The sequence below is a fragment of the Pleurodeles waltl genome, chromosome 4_1 (genome assembly GCF_031143425.1).
Source record: "Pleurodeles waltl isolate 20211129_DDA chromosome 4_1, aPleWal1.hap1.20221129, whole genome shotgun sequence".
Classification (NCBI taxonomy): Eukaryota; Metazoa; Chordata; class Amphibia; order Caudata; family Salamandridae; genus Pleurodeles; species Pleurodeles waltl.
The window spans coordinates 11,026,376-11,045,238 of NC_090442.1; the positions used below are offsets into that span (position 1 = coordinate 11,026,376).

General features: G+C 45.5%; 1 protein-coding gene and 1 pseudogene across 1 annotated transcript in view; one reads left to right on the plus strand and one right to left on the minus strand.

Moving 5' to 3' along the window:
- Window positions 1-18,863, minus strand: part of LOC138287238 (zinc finger protein 664-like) — a 946,449-nt gene that overhangs the window by 25,395 nt on the left and 902,191 nt on the right. The gene's annotated exons all lie outside the window — the stretch shown is intronic.
- On the plus strand, window positions 365-18,325 carry LOC138287237 (zinc finger protein 135 pseudogene; annotated as a pseudogene).

An 18,863-nucleotide genomic window follows, 5' to 3' on the forward strand; every position in this document is an offset into this window, starting at 1 on the left:
ATCCGCTGCTGGTGCTGTCTCTGCCGCCGCTGACCCGGAAGTAGAAACTTCTATCCGTGTTAGTAGCAGGACGGGACCTTGTGCTGGAGACAAACATTGACGTTTACTAGACATCCTTTTCTCTCTTCTTACAAAGATCTGTTCAACTCGAGCTGCTTTTATATCTGAGCGCAGAACAAGCGCCGTCTCTTCGGAACCTGAGACCGGAAACTCCCTCTCGTGAGAGGGCGAAGGGTTTCCTCTTCCGGGTCAGTGGTGGCAGAGACAGCACCAGCAGCGGATGCTGACATCACCAGTTTCCTCTTCCGGGTCAGCGGCGGCAGAGACAGCACCAGCAGCGGATGTGACATCACTTCCGGCCGCTCCCTCCTGCTCCCGCCTCCTGTGCTGATGGTTCTCCCGGACTCCTGCCTGAGGTGAGTTCACTTCAGTTTGTTGATCCGTCTGGGTTCGGGGTCTCCCCGCTCCGCGGCCTGAGAGAGGGACCCTGACACTGAAAGAGAGGGGTTTTACACGTGAGCTGAGACGCATTCCTGCCCAGCCCTGCAGGTACCACGCATCAGGAGTTAGACTCACGCATTTTAGTGCAGGTGTGCGCATCACCGCACTAAGGTGCATTAGTCACGCATAATTGGAGCTCCTCTGATTTTGTGAGATCACGAGGCGCTGCATTTGTTTGCACACAATGACTCCAGCATGCTCGGTTGTCTCAGTGCTGCCAGGCACTTTTTACAGAGCTGCTATGACACAGAATTACTTAACACTTTCCAGCGCAGCCACCAACGTGGATATCATGTTCCTGTAGGGAAATGGATCTTAGAGTAAACCTGCCCCTCCCCCCAATCACGTGTATTTGGCTATGAGTGTCTTCCCCAATAAACACGCAGATGCCACCTTTCGCTGTGTTTTTCGGGGAGGCACCCCACGCATAGCAGGGCTGTCTTACTGCCTTAGTCTAAATCCTGATGTATGATACTTGGCAGGGCTGTCTTATTGCCTAAGTCTAACTCCTGATGCGTGGTACTTGGCAGGGTTGTATCATAGCGTTAGTCTAACTCCTGATGCGAGGTACTTGGCAGGGCTGTATCATAGCGTTAGTCTAACTCCTGATGCGTGGTACTTGACAGGGTTGTATCATAGCGTTAGTCTAACTCCTGATGCGTGGCACTTGGCAGGGCTGTCTCATAGTGTTAGTCTAACTCCTGATGCGTGGTACTTGACAGGGTTGTATCATAGCGTTAGTCTAACTCCTGATGTGTTGTACTGGGCAGGACTGTATCATAGCGTTAGTCTAACTCCTGATGTGTGGTACTTGGCAGGGCTGTATCATAGCGTTAGTCTAACTCCTGATATGTTGTACGGGCAGGGCTGCTAACTCTCATATTGCACCATGGCATTACAGAGGGAATCTTGCCATAAGTGGTACACAGCCAGAAGCAATGTATGCTGTTTAAGAGAGGTAGAAAGGTACTGATAGCTGTGGAAGGTAGAGATTTATTTTTGCGGTTTTATGTAGCGTGACCTCGACCCACAAGCATTGGTGCACTTGACATGAGCACAAGTTACATTACACAGGGTCACATTAATTTTTTAAGCCTTTCACCCTTTTTCGGTCTATGTTTCTCTAAGTTTCTGTCTTTCTGCCCCGTGTTTGTAATTGTCAGTGCAAGTTCACCCATCCCTTTATGCTCCACATATTGATTTTGGTATGCGTGCCCTGGCCCCTGCTTTTATGCTCTAAATCTGCATTAAGTTGTAGTGGCAGCCTGCTCAGGTGTTTATGCATATGTTACTGTGTCTGTGTGTCTCAGTGTCCGTCTGTCAGTCTTACTGTGTCTTTGTGTCTCAGTGTCCATCTGTCCATGTCTGCATTAAGTTGTAGTGGCAGCCTACTCATGTCTTTATGCGCCTGTTACTGTGTCTGTGTGTCTCAGTGTCGGTCTGTCTGTGTCTGCATTAAGTTGTAGTTGCAGCCTGCTCATGTCTTTATGCGCCTGTTACTGTGTCTGTGTGTCTCAGTGTCCGTGTCTGCATTAAGTTGTCGTGGCAGCCTGCTCATGTTTTTATGTACCTGTTAATGTGTCTGGGTGTCTCAGTGTCCGCCTGTCCGTGTCTGCATTAAGTTGCAGTGGCTGCCTGCTCGTGCTATTATGCCCTGTGTCTGTACATAGTGTCTGTTACTGTGTCTGGGTGTCTCAGTGTCGGTCTGTCTGTGTCTGCATTAAGTTGTAGTTGCAGCCTGCTCATGTCTTTATGCGCCTGTTACTGTGTCTTTGTGTCTCAGTGTCCGTCTGTCCGTGTCTGCATTAAGTTGTAGTTGCAGCCTGCTCATGTCTTTATGCGCCTGTTACTGTGTCTTTGTGTCTCAGTGTCCGTCTGTCTGTGTCTGCATTAAGTTGTAGTGGCAGCCTACTCATGTCGTTATGCGCCTGTTACTGTGTCTGTGTGTCTCAGTGTCCGTCTGTCTGTGTCTGCATTAAGTTGTAGTTGCAGCCTGCTCATGTCTTTATGCGCCTGTTACTGTGTCTTTGTGTCTCAGTGTCCGTGTCTGCATTAAGTTGTAGTGGCAGCCTACTCATGTCTTTATGCGCCTGTGACTGTGTCTGTGTGTTTCAGTGTCCGTCTGTCTGTGTCTGCATTAAGTTGTAGTTGCAGCCTGCTCATGTCTTTATGCGCCTGTTCCTGTGTCTGTGTGTCTCAGAGTCCGCCTGTCTGTATTAAGTTGTAGTGGCTGCCTGCTCATGTCTTTATGCTCTATGTCTGTACATAGAGCTTGTTACTGTGTCTGTGTGTCCCAGTGTCCGTCTGTCAATGTCTGCATTACGTTGTAGTGGCAGTCTGCTCATCTCTTTATGCACCTGTTACTGTGTCTGTGTGTCAGTGTCCGTCTGACAGTGTCTGCATTAAGTGGCAGTGGCTGCCTGCTCATGCCATTATGCCCTGTTTCTGTATATAATAGTGTCTGTTACTGTGTCTGTGTGTCTCAGTGTCCGTCTGTCCATGTCTGCATTAAGTTGTAATGGCTGCCTGCTCATGTCTTTATGCCTCATGCCTGTGCTTATCACCTCTTACTGTGTCTGTGTGTCTCAGTGTCCGTCTGTCCGTGTCTGCATTAAGATGCAGTGGCTGCCTGCTCATGCCATTATGCCCTGTGTCTGTACATAACCACCTGTTACTGTCTGCGTGTCTCAGTGTCCATCTGTCCGTGTTACTGTGTCTGCATGTCTCCATGTCTGTCTGTCCGTGTTACTGTGTCTCCGTCTGTCCTGTCTGCCTGCTCATGCCATTATACCCTTTGTCTGTACATAGGCGCCTGTTACTGTGTCGGTGTGTCTCCGTGTCCGTCTGTCCGTGTCTGCATTAAGTTGCAGTGTCTGCCTGCTCATATCTTTATGCCTCATGTCTGTACATAGCACCTGTTACTGTGGCTGTGTGTCTCAGTGTCCATCTGTCCATGTTATTGTGTTTATGTGTCTCAGTGTCCGTCTGTCCGTGCCTGCATTAAGTTGCAGTGGCTGCCTGCTCATGCCATTATGCCCTATGTCTGTACATAGGAGCCTGTTACTGTGTGTCTCAGTGTCCGTCTGTCCGTGTTACTGTGTCTATGTGTCCATCTGTCCGTGTCTGCATTAAGTTGCAGTGGCTGCCCTTGTCAAAGCAAAAATATGCAGAGGAATGCCCAGCATTGCTGCATGAGCCTCCAACTCCACTTCTGCCCAAGCTGATGTCTCTAAATCGTTCCCTAGTAGAGAGTCTACAGGTAAATCTGAGGCAACCACAACTTTCTTTGGACCAGTAACCCCCCCTCCCCAGTTGAGATTCACAACAGCCATGGGGTGGCTAAGAGTGTTGTTATGAGCGTCTGTCACTTGGTACTGGTGACCAAGTAGGTGTTGTTCAGGGTGCACCAGTTTCTCTATCACCATGGTAACACTGGCTCCTGTGTCCCTGTAGGCCTGAACCTCAACACCATTTATTAGGGGAAGTTGCTTGTACTTATCCATATTAAGGGGACAAGCAACCAAGGTGGCCATATCAATGGCACCTTCAGAGACTAACACAGCCTCTGTGGTCGCCCTAACAAGACCAACCCCAACTAAATTACCAAAAGTGAGCCCAGCTACTCCCTTGGATTGGCTATTAGTAGGTTTGCTCCCACCACCACTGCTATTACTAGGGGCACTAGAATTTGCAGTAGGGGTTGTGATAGTGGGAGGTTTGGTGTTTTTCTTTGGACAACTGGCATCAGTTGTCAAATGGCCTTTGACTTTACACAAATAACACCAAGGCTTTTTAGGTTGATTATTGGAAGAGGATTTGGACCCACCACCCCCACCAGAGGATTTTTTTGGGCCTGATGAAGACTTATTTTTACTTTTGTCACCACCCTTGTCGGAAGACTTACCATCCTTCTTCTTGCCATCCTTGTCACCTCCTGTATGAACTTTTCTGTTCCCTCTTGTCCTGACCCATTTGTCTGCCTTCTTCCCCAATTCTTGGGGAGAGGTCAGATCTGAGTCCACTAGATATTGGTATAACAAGTCAGACACACAGTTATTCAGGATATGCTCTCTCAGAATAAGATTATACAGGCTTTCATAGTCAGAAACTCTACTGCCATGTAACCACCCCTCCAAGGCCTTCACTGAACAGTCTACAAAGTCTGTCCAGTCTTGTGAGGACTCTTTTCTGGTGTCTCTGAACTTAATCCTGTATTGTTCAGTGGTTAAGCCAAATCCATCAAAGAGTGCATCCTTCAAAACTGAAAAATTGTTAGCATCACTTTCTCTAACAGTAAGGAGCCTATCCCTACACTTTCCAGTGAAAGATAGCCACAATATAGCAGCCCACTGCCTTTGAGGGACCCCCTGTACCATACAGGCCCTTTCAAGTGCAGCAAACCACTTGTTGATGTCACCCCCCTCCTTGTAAGGGGGGACTATCTTGTGCAGATTCCTGGAATCATGCTCTCTAACAGGATTACTATCAGGAATACTGCTGTTGCTGCCACCATGGGGTCCTAACCCCAATCTCTGTCTTTCCTTATCCAGGTCTAGGGATTCCCTATCTAAGGCCAGCTGTTGCTGTTTAAGCTTCAGTCTGGTCTCTTCAACCCTCAACTTTTTGAGTTCCTTTTCTAACATGTTGTCTTCAGGGTGGGTGGGTTGGGAATGCTCGAACACAGAAGATAAATTGGAAACAACAGAGGGGGATCTGTCCCTAACTGACTGAACCCTATCAACTTGGCCTCTAGGAATAAAGACTTCCCTACTGTGATGGGAACCTCCATTACTACCAACATTACTGGGTGTCTTGTTAGAGGGCAAATCCTGATCAGAACTCTCCCTACTTCCCTCAAGGAGATCCCCTGAGTCAGATTGGGAACCTTCTATTAACCTCTCATTTGAAGTGCCTGCTTGGGACTCATCATTCACAATAAGCATGTTAAATAGAAATTCTTTGGTAGGGTTCTTTCCTATCACTAAACCTCTATATAAGTAGAGACTCCTTAGGCTCTTGAAATTCAAATTGTCATAAGTAGTATTGACCATTTTAAGAGTAGAATCTTCTACAGACATGATAGTAAAAGGTTTAGAAATAGTGAGAAGGAAGAAAAAGTTTCAGAACTTTTTAAAGAACAGAGAAACAACTTTTTCTAACTTTTTAGAAACTTTTAGAAGTTTTAGAATACTTTTCGCACTTTGTAAAAAGTTTAAGAGGAGAAAAGCAAAACTTTTTGGTTAGGTGTACATACATTGAACTGTTTTCTATATTATTCTCTTATAAAAAAGTACACAACGGCAAAGTGGTAAGTAGTTACAAGTACTTATCCCACTGCAGCACAACCAATGTAGGAGGCTGGCCTGGCTTATAGTGGGTACCAGAGGTACTTACACCTTGTGCCAGGTCTAGTTATCCCTTATTAGTGTAGAAGAGGTGTTTCTAGCAGCTTAGGCTGATAGAAGGTAGCTATGGCAAAGCAGCTTAGGCTGAACTAGGAGACATGTAAAGCTCCTACTATACCACTGGTGTCATATGCACAATATGATAGGAAAACACAATACGCAGAAGTACTAAAAATAAAGATACTTTATTTTTATGACAATTTGCCAAAAGTATCTCAGTGAGTACCCTCAGTATGAGGCTAAGATATATACACAAGATATATGTACACAAACCAAACTTATATAAGTAATAGCAAAAAAAGTAATGTAAACAGTGTAGAATTACAATAGATTGCAATAGGAGCCCATAGGTATAAGGGTAACACAAACCATATACTCCAAAAGTGGAATGCGAACCACGAATGGACCACAAACCTATGTGAGCTTGTAGAGGGTCGATGGGACTGTAAGAAAACAGCGAGGGTTAGAAAAATAGCCCACCCCAAGACCCTGAAACGTAGGTGCCCCAGAGAGCACAGAAGTTGTGATAGGGGGATTCTGCAGGAAGAACAAACACCAGCAATGCAACAACAGTGGATTATCGGACCTGAGTACCTGTAAGACAAGGGGACCAAGTCCAATAGTCGTGACAGTGTCAAGAGTGGGCAGGAGCCGAGGAAATGCCAGCTGAGGGTGCAAGGAAGCTGCCACCGGATGGAATAAGCTTGGAGTTCTGCAAGAAAGAAGAGAGCTAGGGACTTCTCCTTTGGAAGACGGATGTCCCACATCGCGATGAAGCTTCCAGAGGTGTTCCCAAGCAGAAAGACCGCAAACAAGCCTTGCTAGCTGCAAGGGTCGCGGTAGAGGTTTTTGGGTGCTGCTGTGGCCCAGGAGGGACCAGGATGTCACCACTTGAAGAAGGAGATAGAGGGGGCGCCCAGCAACTCAGGGAGCCTTCACAGAAGCAGGCAGCACCTGCAGACGTACCTGAACAGGCACATGGAAGAAGAGTGAACCGGGTGCGAAGTCACAATAGGGAGTCCCACGACGCTGGAGGACAACTCAGACGTTTGTGCACGGCAGGTTAGAGTGTCGGGGACCCAGGCTTTGCTGTGCACGAAGGAAATCCTGGAAGAGTGCACAGGAGCCGAAGCAGCTGCAAATCACGCGGTACCCAGCAGTGCAGTCTAGCGTGGGGAGGCAAGGACTTACCTCCACCAAACTTGGACTGAAGAGTCACTGGACTGTGGGAGTCATTTGGACAGAGTTGCTGAGTTCCGGGGACCACGCTCGTCGGGCTGAGAGGGGACCCAGAGGACCAGTGATGCAGTCTTTGGGTGCCTGCGGTTGCAGGGGGAAGATTCCTTCGACCCACAGGAGATTTCTTTAGAGCTCCTGGTGCAAGGAGGAGGCAGGCTACCCCCAGAGCATGCACCACCTTGAAACAGACGAGAAAGCCGGCAGGATGAGGCGATACAAGGTTGCTAGTAGTCGTCTTGCTACTTTGTTGCGGTTTTGCAGGCGTCCTGAGCAGTCAGCGGTCTATTCTTTGGTAGAAGGTGAAGAGGGAGATGCAGAGGAACTCTGGTGAGCTCTTGCATTCGTTATCTAAACAATTCCCCAAAGCAGAGACCCTAAATAGCCAGAAAAGGAGGTTTGGCTACCAAGGAAGGAGGATTGGCTACCAAGAGAGGTAAGAGCCTATCCGAAGGAGCCTCTGACATCACCTGCTGGCACTGGCCACTCAGAGCAGTCCAATGTGCCACAAACACCTCTGTTTCCAAGATGGCAGAAGTCTGGGACACACTGGAGGAGCTCTGGGCACCTCCCTTGGGAGGTGCAGGTCAGGGGAGTGGTCACTCCCCTTTCCTTTGTCCAGTTTCGCGCCAGAGCAGGGCTGGGGGATCCCTAAACCGGTGTAGACTGGCTTATGCAGAGATGGGCACCATATGTGCCCATAAAAGCATTTCCAGAGGCTGGGGGAGGCTACTCCTCCCCAGCCCTGACACCTATTTCCAAAGGGAGAGGGGGTTACACCCTCTCTCAGAGGAAATCCTTCGTTCTGCCTTCCTGGGCCAGGGCTGCCTGGACCACAGAAGGGCAGTAACCTGTCTGAGGGGTTGGCAGCAGTAGCAGTTGCAGTGGAGACCCCAGAAAGGCAGTTTGGCAGTACCCGGGTACTATGCTAGAGACCCGGGGGATCATGGAATTGTCCCCCCCAATGTCAGAATGGCATTGGGGTGACAATTCCATGATCTTAGACATGTTACATGGCCATGTTCGGAGTTACCATTGTGACGCTGTACATAGGTAGTGACCTATGTACAGTGCAGGCGTGTAATGGTGTTCCCACACTCACAAAGTCCGGAGAATTTGCCCTGAACGATGTGGGGGCACTTTGGCTAGTGCCAGGGTGCCCACACACTAAGTAACTTTGCACCCAACTTTCACCAGGTGAAGGTTAGACATATAGGTGACTTATAAGTTACTTAAGTGCAGTGGTAAATGGCTGTGAAATAACGTAAACGTTATTTCACGCAGGCTGCAGTGGCAGGCCTGTGTAAGAATTGTCAGAGCTCCCTATGGGTGGCAAAAGAAATGCTGCAGCCCATAGGGATCTCCTGGAACCCCAATACCCTGGGTACCTCAGTACCATATACTAGGGAATTATATGGGTGTACCAGTATGCCAATGTGAATTGGTAAAAATGGTCACTAGCCTGTCAGTGACAATTTGGAAAGAAATGAGAGAGCATAACCACTGAGGTACTGGTTAGCAGAGCCTCAGTGAGACAGTTAGGCATCACACAGGGAACACATACAGGGCACACTTATGAGCACTGGGGCCCTGGCTGGCAGGGTCCCAGTGACACATAGACTAAAACAACATATATACAGTGAAATATGGGGGTAACATGCCAGGCAAGATGGTACTTTCCTACAGTCACTGCACTGCATCTTACTGAAGCATGAGAAACAAGTGCACACTGCAGCACAAAGAATCTGCGCACACTGCACTGCTTTTTACTGCACAATGAGAAACCTGTGCATGCTGGAATTCATCTTAGTGCAGTGTGAGAGATCTGAGCACACTACACTGCCTTTTAGTGTATTATTAGTAATCTGTGCACACTGCACTGTAGCTCACAAGACACAGAGAGCAAAAGCAGTGTCCTTGCGCAAAGGAATTCTGATGGTAGAGGGGTGTCTAGGGCGCAGTTCATACCATTCATTCAGACAATGGTCCTGCATTGGTGCAAAAGAGAAGCTACGCCTGCTCTGATATTATGCCCACATTACTTACACCAATTTTGTGCTGAGCAATAGGTTAGTAGAGTGTGTCAATAGTATTAAGTACAAGAGTGAGTTGGTTACATAATCTGGATGGCATTCAGAGAGCTTTGAATAATTTGCCTGGAGGATGCCTAGATGGTATGAACTGTGCCCTAGACACCCCTGTACCATCAGAATTCCTTTGCGGCTATACCCACAGAAATCTGGGTCGGGGAGGGAGTGGTGCGGAGGTGGAGGACAAGGGCGCTCCAGGCTTTGGCTTTAAGGTAGAAGAAGGAGGGTCCTCCAGTGAAGCACCAGCGTATGATTGGTACCTTTGTAAGTGTCAGTCGAGTGAAGTTTCCTGTTCGGTTGGTAGAGGAGAAGGCGGTGGTTCAGGTAGGCGGGGTCTTGGTTATGGAGGGCTTTGCAGGCATGTGTCAGAAGTTTGAAGTTGCATCTCTTCTGGACCTGGAGCCAGTGGAGGTTTTTTAGGTGTTGGGTGATGTGGGGTCTCTTGGGTAGGTTGAGGATCAGTCTGGCGGTTGCGTTCTGGATAGTCTGGAGTCTTTGGGTTCAGTGGTGGTACCTCCGTAGAGTGCGTTGCCGTAGTCCAGTCATCAGCTGGTGATGAGAGCTTGCGTCACTGTCTTCCTTGTGCTGATGGGGAGTCAGTTGGAAAATCATGCGAAGTGTGTGGAAACAGGCTGAGGAAACCGCATTGACCTGGCATTTCGTGGAGAGTTCACTGCCAAGGATGAGGCCAAGGTTTTGGGCATGATCTTTAGGTGTAGGGGTGAGTGGGGCTCTGAAGGCCACCAGGAGTCATTCCAGAGGGCTGAGTGGCTTCCAAATATCAGAACATCTGATTTTTGTCAGTGTTGAGCTTCAGACAGTTGTTCTTCATCCATGCGGAAATGTTATTCGTACAGTTGGGGAAGTTGGTCTTTGTCCTGGTGGGGTCGGTCGAGAGCGAGAAGATGAGCGGTGTGTCATTTGCATAAGAGTTGATGTTGATGTTGGGCGATCTCACAATGTCTGCGTGGGGTGTCATGTAGACGTTGAAGAGAGTAGGGCTGACGGAGGAGCCTTGGAACACCGGAGATGGATTGGTTTGGGAGATGAAAGGGAGGCGGAGGACTCCCTGGGTGCCTCCCGTGAGGTAGGATTCTGTCCAGCATCTGTGATTCTGGTCTGGCATAGTCAGTTGATAAGTGTGCGGTCGGAGACAGTATCAAAAGCGGTCGAGCAGGATCAGGACGGCTGCCTCTCCTCTGTCGAGCACGATGCAGATGTTGTCTGTTGCAGTGATTAGAAGCTGTCTCGGTGCTGGGATTGGCTCTGAATCCCGATTGTGAGGGGTCTAGCAGGTCGTTTCTCTCCAGGTATTCGGTGAGTTTGAGGTTGATGGCCTTATTCAGTACCATAGTGAGGAACAGTAGCAGAGACTGGTCGGTAGTTTTGGAGCACACTGGGGTCTGCTGAGGGCTACTTGAAAAGAGCTTCGCAGACTTCTTGTGATGAGGGGATGGAGTTCTAATTGGTTGTCAGGCAGGCAAACTCTTGGACGATGGTGAAGAGTTCCTTGGTTTGGTTGGCGCTGGTTTCGACTCAGTGGGCTAGGGCTTCTATTCTTGCAGTTTAGATCTGGCATTGGTCGCTGTTGAAGGGCAATTTGGAGGTGACTCGGCCAGTGTGGTTCTTGCTGGTGTGCCACCTCCTCTCCAGTTGTTTGCACCTGCGTTTTGAATTGCTGACCTCCGGGGTGCTGGCGTGTTAAATGAACAATTTCATCTAACATTTGATCCAAAATGCAGGAACCACTGATTTGTTTGGATTAGTAGTTTTACACTCAGAAATTACCTTAATGGCCCAATCTGGGTCCGCTCAGGTAAAAAAATCTACCTGAAAAGTTTGTTGACTGTTCACATTAACCCCTTAACTGGTGGGTCTCCCCGTCCTGTGCTGAGTCCATTTATTGTCTATTTGGGGTAGTTTGCGCTTAGGGCTCCATAACGTTTTTCAACATAAAGTACCCACTGCAAATTTGTGCCCTCTTTTTTTCTAACATCCTAGGGATTGTAAAGGTACCCAGGGTTTGTGGATGCCCCTAGAGGAGCCTGAGAGAATAGGCAAAATATAGCTATATTTTTCGTTTAAAAAAAAAAAAAATTAAAAGTGCGCTGGATAAAAGTGTCTGTTTTCCCCTAAAAATTGCATCATCAAATATTTGCTGTACTAAGGTCACCGTCATATATTAGCCTGATTATGAGCTAGTTAATTTATCCAAAGAGAGGCACAGTTTGGTTGTGGTGGTCTTTCTTATTATCTAGTACTTTCCTCAATTATTGATATACAGATTATATGACAGTTTTCCAGGGAATAATCTCCTTTCGGTTCTCTTGTTCCGGGTCCTAGGTCTGGAGTCCTCCTGCCAGTCATTTGGAATGAAGGGAAATAATGCAGGTAAGTCACCTACTAGATTTATAATGTTCCTTTTTTAAAAAAAATCTCCACTATGTCCTTTCTCCCTAGTGATATGCAACCAGGAGTGCGTAGGGTTGGAGAACAGCGCTCAAAAGATAAACATCTCCCTTTGTCGGTTTGGAAATCTATTCACATCATAAGTGTTAAAATTAAGGAAAAATATAGTCTTGCCCGGAAGAACAATCAGGCTGATTAACTCTATGGGGAGATTTAGGAAAGAATTGAAGACTTTTTTGTTTAAGCAGGATTGAGCAGTTGTGGGTGGGTGCAACTTACCCTTTCATCTTACCTAGAGTGCTGTGCACTATATAAGTACTCTGCATTCATTCATTAATGAGGTACAGAGTCTTTGTCCTACCCCCTTGGTTTCTATATAATGCAGGATGAGGAGCAGTTTGCTCCCTCTCCCCTTGTGTTTAAAAGCTGGTAAGCTCACTCGGGATGTCCCTGTGTGCCTGTGGAGTGGTACTGTGACTTGTGAAGACTTGGACAGCAGGGCAGCCACCCCAGATAACTCTTTGTCTGCTCTCTATTACTTCTTTTCTCCACTGATGAAGGGCTAAAACCAGAAACACGTGTCTAGAGATAACAGCACTACCTGCACCAACTTTGGTGAAAAGCTACAGCAGCTTTGAAGTGAGTGATGTGAGTGGATGTGATGGTGGCAGCAGTTTCTTCTGGGTTGATGATGGACCATTTGGTTAACATTGTCTGTTTGGATAAGATCGGGAGGCATTTGACTAGGTCTGTCGGGTCCGATAGCAGGTTGAAGATACTGTAAATGGCTGGAGATTTGTTGCTGAAAAATTGAGAAGGGTCCTCCGAGGTGGTATTGGTACCAAACAGCAATAATCGATACTCAGTGGGTTTCGTAGAGCCTTCGGCCCCTATGCCACTCCACCTGCTGTACAATCAAATAGTGGCCTCTAGTGCCTACAAGGAAACTGCAGTTGTGACTGCTTGTTTAGTAGTAAAATATAGAAATAATCGGTGCTCAGTGGTTTTCCTAGAGCTTTTGACCCCTGTGCCATTGCACTTGTTGTACCAGTCATAATATTATGGTTTTCCTAGAACTTTTGCCCACTGCGCCATTGCACTTGTTGCACCAGTCATATCATGGCCCTAGTGCTTGCAAGGTAACTGCTCTTAGTACTGCTTGTTCAGTGGCAACATATAGCAATAATTGGTGGGTTTCCTAGAGCTTTTGGCCTCTGTGCCCCCTGTGAACAACACCTCCCCGTGGAATGACACCTGGTAGCCTTCAGAACTCGGACCCACTCCGACAGAGCACACCTGCAACCTCAGCATCATCCCAGGCAGCAAACTCCCCATGAAATGCCAGATCAACGTAGTCTCCTCCGCCTGCTTCCACACCCTTCGCATGCCCAAAATGATATTCAGGTGTCTCTCTGTCAACACCAGGAAAGTCATCACCCAAGCTCAAGTCACCAGCCGGCTGGGCTGCGGCAATGCACTCTACACAGGACTCATTCCCCGTATCTGCTGAAGCAACAGTGGAGGATACTTCGCCGCCAAGTCCTGGAACAACCTCTCCCTGCCCTTCAGAATATCATCCTCTCTCCATGAATTCAGAAAAGGACTCAATACCTGGTGCTTCACCTGATCCCAGCAGAAACCCAGTGCCTGGATACCCTACAGGTAATTAGCTGTGCTCTACAAATCTGAATTGACTGATTGATTGATAAGCCAAGTATGAGTTTGCCAGTAGTTGGCCCCTCACCGACTTTGCGGTTTAAGGAGTTCCATAGAAGACAGATTTGTTTCCTGGCGAAACACAATGTGAGTCTGCTTCGAAAGTAGGAATAAAATAATTGACTGCATCTGTGTTTGGCCATTCCCTGGATATTCAACGACAGTATGAAATATGTGGGCATAAATGTTGTGTGATGCTTTAGCATTTCAGTGTCTAGGTGTCCATCTGCCCTCCTCCAGCTTTGAAATTCTATAGGCTGTGATCACAGTCAGTCCCCCACCCACGTGTATAGAGTAATGCTGAGTGTCCACGAACAAAAACATAAAATAATTACCCCAACCCCCATTCCTGGTTGTGTCTCAAACATGGCCATGACCAAAGGAAAGCTGAAAAGGAAATCGGAGAAGAGAGGAACATGTTCCATCAAGGTCCGGGAGATTACAGTCTCTTGGGTTGTCCAAGTGAGATATGCACAATCCGTACCCTAATAGTGGTGCCCATTTTTGCTCTCCCTATCCCCCAGCCAAGGCCACGAGGAATATAGCCTTCTCAACATGCGCTCTGAGAGGCTCCTCCACTCCAAAACAGGGCACAGTTGTGGTGTCATGTCACTTGGTCAGACGTCATTGGCATTAATTTCATGTGATGTGATGTGGGTCAGCGAGGGCGCAATCCAGCCAGCACTGACTTGTTCATATCTATTCTGTCCCTGAGGATGGCCTGATCTGCTTGTAGGAGCCCATTATCAATCACTAAGAAGTCTAATTTAGTTTCCACAATAGTTTATACATCCTTGATGGCCTGATGGCACCTGAGCTGATCCAGTGTGAACAGGAAAGCATTGAAGTATGTGAATGCAGTTACCTTTGTTATATACTTCCAGAGGAATTAACTTTGTTATATACACTTCCCGAAACTAAAGAAACAGCAGTACATCCGGATCCTTCTTTCTCCACCATCTATTTTTGTTTAAATGAAATCTTGTCCATGTGCATCTCCCTAAAGCTGCACCTGTAGCATGTAGGTGCTCCATGCTCGCCGTTTCTTTAATAAGTAACTATGTGATCACTGGTAAATCACCTCCTTTTAAGAAGAAAATAGGATGTAATGTGTTCCACAGAACCTTTAGTTAAATATCTGTGTATGGTGAATTAACCCTCGCTACGTTTCAATCATGGTAAAGAAAAGATGGTGTTTATATCCAGTTAAATATTGTGTATCACTTTCTAGTACATTTGTATTTCGTAATTTTAAATCTCTTTACATCCCACAGGACAAATTCCTTGAATGCATCAATTGCTTAGGAATAACAGCAATGATTCAGTAAATCAACAACAAATGGTCATAAATAATCAACTCCAGTATTCAGGAAAACATCAGTGCAATCATAGACTGAGGACCCTGAACATAAATTGACAGACGTTGGAAGAAGCTCTGAAGGACAATTCAGTGAACGCAGGAGTCTGAGCTTTGCACCTTTACACCACAAGACTAAGAAATAACCTCTAGAAAATTAAGGCAACAACACTGACAAACCACCTCCTGAATAAACGGGCGACCAACATCAGTTTTGAATATGGGATTTGTATGATGTGACTACCACAGTGCTCCGATACCTAAAATGATAACAGGCCATAAGTCAGTGCTCTAGGTGTATTGTAAACTATTCCTCCCTACACCACAGCAACCAAAGAAAAGTACAAAGGAGTGAAGAAAACAACTGAAGGGTAAAGGAGAGAGGAATTCTGCTGTCTTCAATACTGCGGACTGTCCCAATCTGCGCCAACCGAAATGAGGTTAATCCTTACCCACAAGCATTGAAAAATGTTATCCAATCCAATCTAATCTCTAGTAAGGAAGCCTTGCTCATATTATGAGTGTGGCAAGTATTTAGTGACCATTGTATTTTACTTTTAAATTGGAAATCAAATGTCCTTAATACAAACAAATACAGGGAAGTGAGAATAACACAAGTGCTTTATCAACCATGTTGGCCCGTCAGGAAACACAGTCATGGGATGTAGAAAAATATATACCCGACCTAGAGGCACTACCCAATAAAGAAGAATCATACACAGGCAGTGAGAGCTTTAGTTTGTCATCACTTTTAAAGCACCATCAGCAAACACACACAGGAGAAAAGCCATTCAGATGTAGTGAATGTGCGAAACGTTTTAGTCAGTTATCATACCTCCAAGTACATCAGCGAACACACACTGGGGAAAAACCATACCATTGCAGTGAATGTGTGAAGAGCTTCAATTGGTTATCACACCTACGAATACATCAGCGAACGCACACAGGGGAGAAACCATACCACTGCAGTGAATGTGTGAAGAGCTTTAGCCAGTTATCAACCCTACAACAACATCAGCGAACACACACCAGGAAAAAATCGTACAATTGCAGTGAGTGTGGAAAGAGCTTTAGTTCTTTATCACACCTCCAAAGACATCAGCGAACACACACGGGGGAGAGACCATACCATTGCAATGAATGTGTGAAGAGCTTCAGTCATTTATCAGATCTCCAAAAACATCACCGAACACACACAGTGGAGAAACCATACCATTGCAGTGAATGTGTGAAGAGCTTTAGCCACTTATCAACCCTACAACAACATCAGCGATTACACACTGGGGAAAAACCGTACCATTGCAGTGAATGTAGAAAGAGCTTTAGTCTATTATCATACCTCCAAAGACATCAGAGAACACACACAGGGGAGAAACCATACTATTACAAAGAATGTGTGAAGAGCTTCAGTCATTTATCAGATCTCCAAAAACAACAGCAATCACAAACAGGCGAAAAACCATACCATTGCAATGAATGTGTAAAGAGTTTCAGTCTTTTATCAAATCTCCAAAAACATCAGCGATCACATTCAGGCGAAAAACCATACCATTGCAGCGAATGTGGAAGTAGTTTTAGTGAATCTTCATCATTAAGGAAACATCAGCGAATACACACAGGTGAAAAGCCATTCAAGTGCAATGAATGTGTGAAAAGCTTTAGTCAATTATCAGCTCTCCAGTGCCATCAGCGAACACACACTGGGGAAAAACCGTACCAGTGCAGCGAATGTGGAAGTAGTTTTAGTCATTCTTCAACATTAAAGAAACATCAGCGAATACACACAGGGGAAAAGCCATTCAAGTGCACTGAATGTGTGAAGAGCTTTAGTCAATCATCACACCTCCTAAGCCATCAGCGAACACACACAGGGGAAAAGCCATACCATTGCAGTGACTGTGGAAGTAGCTTTAGTCACTCTTCAACATTAAGGACTCATCAGCGAATACACACAGGAGAAAAGCCATTCAAGTGCAATGACTGTGGAAAGAGCTTCAGTTTTTTATCGAACCTAAAACAGCATCAGCGAACACACACTGGGGAGAAATGATATGACTGCAGTGAATGTGGAAGTAGCTTTAGTCAAATATCACAATTACAAAGACATCAGCTAACACACTCGGGTGAAAAAACATTCAGTTGAACTGAGTGTGTGAAGAGCTTTAGTCACTCAGCACACCTAATTAGACATCAACATACACACTTGAGGGAAAAAACATTCAGATGCAGTGAATGTATGAAGAGTTACAGTCGGTTAGCACATCTCCAAAGACATTATCGAACACACGCAGGGGAAAAACCATACAGTTGCAGTGATGTTATCAAGAGCTTTAGTTGGTTGTCACACCTCCAAATACATCAGTAAACACACACAGGGGGAAACCATTCAAGTGCAGTGAATGTGTGACAAGTTTTAGTCTATTACCAAGCCTACAAAGCCATCAGCGAATTACAGAAGAAGATACAATTACAACTATGTGGGACCTCCAAATGGCAGATGATCAAAAGGTTGATGATAGAAGTCCCGACTAGTCAGAAAAGAAAAATCACACACAAAGCTTTGTAGAATTATAAGAGCGTCTGTTGTCAGTGATTGCTCATTTCTCTACAAATAAGAAAAAAAGAGAAGTTGCAAGGCACACATTAATACATCAGCAGAGTGTGGACTAAAAGATATGAAACTTTTCTTCTCCCATGAAGTAGAGTCATAAAGAAAACCATCCAAGCATACCTGTCATTGCTGCCTGTAAAGGCAACACTACAACCAATACTTGGACTAACAAGTGTATTTTCAGCTAACTTTGGGATGTAGTGGTAAAACCTATAAACACATCACACTCAAACTGATTTAACAAGCACACCCTGGAGACTATTCATAGCTGGTTGTGGTGTTTGGTACTTGTATGCAACATTGATGGTTGAGTAACAGCAGCCAGAGAACAGTGTCCAAAAGCATGAGAATTGAAAATAGGAAAATGTGAGCTGTAACTCTCTGGGTTAATGCTTGTAGTGCACAACATGTACCTCCCAAGGCCTGATGCATGAGAAGTGATGATCATTTCCATCATCACATGGTCCTTCCCATGGTCCTTCCCCAGTGCCGTTCAACAGCTGCATCCTTAGGAGACTGGACGGCTCACCATGGACTACGTAAATGATTAATTGTTAGAATAATTGCATGTAAATATATTTTATGAGTTTCTTATTTGCAGAGAATCATTCATCCAAATCCTGTTTGGTGCAAGGTTAGAATCAGTGTATGCTAGTCAAAGAGCGAATCAGTGTATACTAATCAAGGAGCGAATCAGTGTATGCCAATCAAGGAGTGAATCAGTGTATGTTAATCAATTAATAATAACTTAATTTAGTTGTTGTCAGCTGTACAGTGCATTATTACGATTTATACGAAAACCCATCTACCCACCATATCATGCTATCATGCAGTATTTCATCATGAACAGCTTATACAAATCACAACCTTGTCCAAAGCAGTTTCCTTCAACCCTAACGTGCATTATTCAAACATTATTAAGATCACAGTCACATTTTATAGCTTTTATAAACTCCATAACAAACTTAAGATCACATATTAAAACCTATCAATAAAATCATGCGACTATCTTAAAATACTATTATTTTAAAATGAACTATTAACTAGGTGCGTTGAGAGACATGTTAGCTACGAATATGATAAATCACCACTCCCATCCTTTAATTGGCTGACTTCATTCTAATTTTGTATTATTAATAGCTTTGCACATGCCAATATAGTATATTGTCCTAGATGTACGTATGGTGCTTTTTCAAGAAGAGCATTTATAGTAGTAGCAAATTCTGCTCCACAACATGCCAAAGGGATTGACGTTCCTGATAGGCAAGTAATAATGGCTTGCCTACAAGCGCGTATATTCATCTCCTTGAAAGTTGGTTTAAAAGATTTCTTCGTGGAAGTAGTGACTCTTGGACATGTGCACATTAAATGACAAAGTGACTCTAATTTATAACCTCATAAATGACAATTTGTTTCTGTCTTTTCACCCCTCTACGCTGGGGTAAGATCTTTGGGCTCAAATATGCCAAATCGAAAAAACGTGAAATGCTGTTTAGAGACATGATGGAAGTGTATGGCAATGTATGCTTGAGGTTTCC